The sequence below is a fragment of the Cydia pomonella genome, chromosome 21 (genome assembly GCF_033807575.1).
Source record: "Cydia pomonella isolate Wapato2018A chromosome 21, ilCydPomo1, whole genome shotgun sequence".
Classification (NCBI taxonomy): domain Eukaryota; kingdom Metazoa; phylum Arthropoda; class Insecta; order Lepidoptera; family Tortricidae; genus Cydia; species Cydia pomonella.
This window is the reverse complement of record NC_084723.1, coordinates 4,867,903-4,873,958: the sequence shown is the minus strand read 5'-3', so window position 1 is coordinate 4,873,958 and position 6,056 is coordinate 4,867,903.

Below are 6,056 nucleotides of genomic sequence, written 5' to 3'. Positions count from 1 at the left end.
CGTTCAGTTTAGTTATTGTTTCGACGCTAAATGGATAATATATAAACAAACATGCGAACGCTTATGAATTTGTCGTTACTGGGTAAAAATCTAATTGCATTTTTACTTTAATGTTTTTGCATAATTACAATCGTCGATCGTAATTATTGACTGACAATTAGTAAACTTTATTTGAAAATACTAAGCGAAATTTTTAGGTGATACAAGATATACCCATGTACGAGATTGACAGATTGTGATCATTGCTATAACCAATTTTGCAATTACAACAAAAAATCTGGGTCTTAATGTCGAATTGAACTTCAATGTGGATAGGTGCGATTTCTGGCTTATTGAAGAAAAGTTGCTCACCGTAATGAGTACAGCATATCGCCTAAATAAACACAACCTAAGAACATTACATAAGTAGGTATTTATTGGTATTTATAAACAAAAATGGTTTTCCTTGACACAAGCACGAATGATAATAATCTGATTTTTACAATAATCCATGTAATACATTATCCAAGTAGTACCTATAGGGCCTCAGTGTACTTATATACACGTACCTCTCAGCATGATTCCTAAATTGTTATTCCTAAAATAAATTGCTTTCGTTTATCACAAGTGTTTTTAATATGTAATAGCGAGCCCATAACACAATCTTGGTAACATAATTTTAACGAGATTTAATTAAGTTATAGTCTGTTTGTATATTCCTTTTATTTTAATACTCATCCATAACGCAGGTTATTTTTTTTTAATTCAACATCAAAATCTCAATCAAAAAATAACACAGTGTTTTTAAGTAGTACCTAGTGTATAATATGTAATAAAACAGTCATCAACACCTTTCTAAACAATATTTAACATAATGACGATAAAAAATCATTAGGTACAGGCTATTTTGCTTAAAAAAAACTTATAAGGGGCATTCTTAAAAAAAAGAAAAAGATTGTACCTAATGTAATGTCTTAAGGTACAATCTTTTTATTTCTTTTAAGAATGCCCCTTATAAGCTTTTTTCCTCATAAAAAGCCGACTCCACACTCGCCGCTGTTCCCCAACTTTCGTAACTTATTCTCAGATCAGATCGGCGAGGTCCTTCGTGTGTCGAAAGGGTTAGATCCGTCATTGCAGAATCACACGTGGCTGTATGTGGTGGTGCTTATAGGCAGTATAGGCACCGATCGGATTCAGACTATAAAATTATTTATTTGTCCAACATAGGTGTACATAGGATGTTACAGATCAGTCAGTTCACTATACACCAGACTATACCAGTATAACTGCTGAGGGGTCATCCACATGCATATTGCGTCACAGTAATCATCCAAATGTGACAGTATGATCAGAAAAAGCTAGACAAGGATAGGGTCCAAAAAGTCGAAATTTTCAAAATCGACGTCACCTGTCTCGGTAAAATGACCTTTTGGAATTTTCCGGCAGCAATGTAGTCGGCTGCATTTCTGCAGCAGTATTGCAGCGTGATATTACTGCCGACTGCATTGCTGTCGCGAATGACAAAATCAATGTTGCTAGCCGGATTTTTTTGACATTTGCGGCAGTAATGTTGCGCTGCAATACAGCAGCAGTAATGCTGGTGCAGCAGTAATGCTGCAGCAGTAATGTGACAATATTGTAGTGCGACATTACTGCCACCTGAATTCCTGTTGAAAATGTCAAAAACCAGGGCAGCATTATAAATAAGGCGGGAATTATTAGCAGACTCCACACGCCGTCGTTCCCAGCTCTTTTCGTAATTCATTCTCAGATTAGAGGGCCTACCGTGAGCACCGAAGTTCACAAATTGCGGACATCTTTCTCTGTCGCCTTAATTGGAGTACAAGAGAAAGATGCCCGCAGTTTGCGAACTTTGGTTTTCGCGGTAGGCTCTCAGATCGCCGAGGTCCTTTGTGTTCTGAATGGCGTCGAAAGGGTTATCCATCATTGCTGAATCACACGGGGCGTGTAACAGTCTTAACTGCCCGCGTAGCCAACGTGCTAATTGTTAACGCTCCGTAGCGAATGAAACTCCATCCTCCATATCCTCCTCTATATCTTAAAAAGCGTTTCAACTATCTTTCCTCGGTCCGCTGTGCGGAGATGCATCTCCTTGCTCCACCACCTTCATCATCAAAATTTTATAGCAACTCTTTTTCTTTTCGTGCTGTTCGGTTGTGGAATGCTTTGCCATTAGACATTAGACGTGCTAAATCCCTTCCCGTTTTCAAAAATCTTTTGAAGACTCACTACCTTTCGCTGCCTTAACTTGCCTTTATTTATGATTGTATAATATATAATGTATGTATGTATATATGTATTTATTTTATTAGTATGTAGGTATGTATTATATTGTTTGCGTCTTCTTTTTGTTGAATTATATGTATATCGGCACTACCCGTTCAATGTTGTAAGTTCATAGTTTCCTGCTACCCAAAGGTTGTCTGGAAGAGATCGCTTCTTAGCGATAAGACCGCCTGTTGTTACCTAACTTTTACGTGTTTTTTCATTTCCTGTCTATTTTTAAATGTATGGTGCACAATAAAGAATATTTACTTACTTACTTACTTACTTACTCAACTGTCACTGTCGCACTAATATGGAAGAGTGATAGAGAGAGATGACTACGATACGCGCCGGATGTCTGTAAATTGGGTGCGCCAAAGTACATATAAAATTGCAAATTAGATTATTGAAACCGAAAATTATCTCATACAGTTTTACATCCTAATGATCATTATACATTTTCATTTTAAATAATACACATTGGAACTTCGAATTTATTATATTCATAATGTCTTTCGTCATTCTACATAAATGTCTCTATTGATAACATTTATGCATATATATATTATCACTCGACATATCGATTTCAAGATTTTCAAGCAACAACATTTTGGATCCTAATGATGAGTTTATGAATGCAAATATTTGGGTAAATAATATTAAGGTTATTTTTTACGTAGGTCATACAAAAACATTAAAACTGCAAACGTATTTTCATTATTTTAAAATGCTAACAGACAAAAGACAAAATAAAAACAGAAAAGTAGGTCAGGTCAGGTTAAAATCCTGCCAGAAATGTTGATTAGGTTAGAACTGCGACCCTCATATAACCGAAATGCTGCCAGAAAGATGGGTTAGGTTAGGTTAGAACTGTGACCCTCACATAAGCGAATGACTGCCAGAAAGGTGGATTAGGTTAGGTTAGAACTGTGACCCTCACCGAACCAGAGAGTTTATAAATAAAGAAATTCTTACAAATAAATGGGCACAGATACATTCTCAGTGATAACATTATGAGTAAAAAAAAACGGAATTTGTATCGTTATGAATAATGTAGGTAGTAGTACAAATATATTAATTTTCAGAGAAATGATGATTCTGATTGTACTGTTTTGATCCAACTAAATCCAATGGACATATGAGTAAATAATTGCATTACGGCATATACCGAAATTCGCAAATTGCGGGGATCTTTCTCTTTCACTCTCACTAAGAAGTAATTAGAGTGACATAGAAAAATGCCCGCAATTGACGAACTTCGATTTTCACGGTTATAGCCTGGGTCTTTATAAAATTATTCAAGGTCATACCTCAAGCCGAGCATCCGGGCCAAAGTTGACCGTTTGGGCAACCTGGAGTTCATTGATCTTGATCATTCATGACTCACGCTTTGCAAAATAAAGCTGGCCGATAAACACACAAAAACATTATGTAATTTACTAGTCTAACGAACTCAATACGAAATGATAACTTATTTTAATTAGGATAAAGTTTCATTTAGAGTGGCAGAATGAGGACTTTCTAGTAGTAAAGAAGGGGGATAACTCTAAAACCGGATCTTGACGAATATAGTGGGAATGTAAAGATTTGATACTTACAGGCCAATTCGAACGTAACACTGATATTAGAATGATATTCAAATGATGTCATTCAGATATCTATCATGCATTTCGCTCGTACCTATCCGTACATGTATTAGCGATACACGATAGCTATACATGATTCAAATATAATTCTGATGTCAATGTACGTTCGAATTGGCCTGTTAGTTGTCTGATGTTCTGATAAGATTTCGTTTCATCTCAAAAACGATTATTTCATTTTATAGGGACATTACACATTTCGTTTAATTGAAGTATCCGCAGATTTAATTCATTAAACATTCGTACAATATAAAGTGACAGCGAAATCTGTCGCGATAATTGTGTCATAGAAGTTATAAAACTAACGTGCCTACATGTAACAATTAAAAGTACTTACTCCCCGATTGTACCAACAAGCATTTACGTAAAAATAAATTGTATCATATTATATTAGTACATTAGGATACAGGTGCGAAAAAGTAGGAAATTTGCGACGAGTGGCTCTAAATTAAAACACCACAGAACAGAGATCGGTAGAAAATACTATAAAAAGAAGATAACTTACAAAGTATCAAAACTTTTATCTTGAATATGCAACGTTTAAACGCGGAACAGATTAGTCACAATTGTCACAAAGCGCGTCAGTTTTGCATTTAAATGTCCATCACTGTTTGAACAAGAGATAAATGTGACATTTTGTGACGAATCATAATAGTATAAACTTACAGCAGGGTACTTTGGTAAACTGTGAAATAAAAATAATGGAAACTAAAGAAAAATAAGAAATGTTAGCAAGAAACTCATGCTTTGTGCAGTCGTTCTGTAGATATTTGAAAAAGGAAATGCATTTGCAAATGCAAACAGTAATATAACTGGTTTTAGATAGTCTTTTAGTTTTCATGTTAACCCAGTTTTATATCCTAATTTGTATTACGTGAAGGAAATTCTTTAGCAATTTGCGGTTCAAGTAAATTTGATTGTACATACATACTAAACTTATGCTAAGATGTCCAATGTAAAGTGAACCGTAAACTGCTTAAGAATCAATTTCCTCGAGCGTACTAGAATTATACACCACAAACAGGAGGCGCCAAACTCCGGTACCCAAAATATCCCAATTCAAATATCTTGGCTCGGTTAAATAAATAAATAAACAATAAATAAATATTATAGGACATTATTACACAAATTGACTAAGTCCCACAGTAAGCTCAATAAGGCTTGTGTTTTTTTTTTTTTTTTTTATACTACGTTGGTGGCAAACAAGCATACGGCCCGCCTGATGGTAAGCAGTCACCGTAGCCTATGTACGCCTGCAACTCCAGAGGAGTTACATGCGCGTTACCGACCCTAAACCCGCCCCCCCCCATAGTTGAGCTCTGGCAACCTAACTCACCGGCAGGAACACAAAACTATGAGTAGGGTCTAGTGTTATTTGACTGCTGTTTTCTGTAAGGTGGAGGTACTTCCCCAGTTGGGCTCTGCTCTAGATCTGGAATGACATCCACTGACTGTGCCCTACCACACAAAGCGAGATGACATTTACAATGCCCATACCTCTCTTTTGGACGTAGTTTAAGGACGTACCCGGGTCCGGGTTGAGGGTACTTAGACAACGATATATATAATATATAAATAATTAAAAATACTTAAATACATAGAAAACACCCATGACTCAGGAAAAAATATCCATGCTCATCACACGAATAAATGCCCTTACCAGGATTTGAACCCGGGACCATCGGCTTCATAGGCAGGGTCACTACCCACGAGGCCAGACCGGTCGTCGAAATATTTTATTCGCTATTATTGATCTTGACTGTACGTAAGTATAAAAAGTCCAATAAAGAATCTTTAACATAAGAATATGATTCCGAATATATTTATGGAATAAACAACGGATTCTAAACCCCCGCATACGGAACAACATGGAAGTCCATGAAAGAGGCATATGTTCAGCAGAACATAGGTACAGCAACATACTAAGATGAAGAATACATCCATTCGGCAGTCATGTTCTAGGTACTTCAATTCGTCACTGACTATGATCATCAAAATTCTTAGGCTACTTCCTAAAGTCCTAGAAAGCTGAAATTTGGTACGTAAGCTAATATTAGTACACAAACAACGAAAATATTCCATAAATTGGAACCTTTACCCCCAAACCTCTTAAAATAGGGGATGGAAGTACTGCTGCAGCCAACT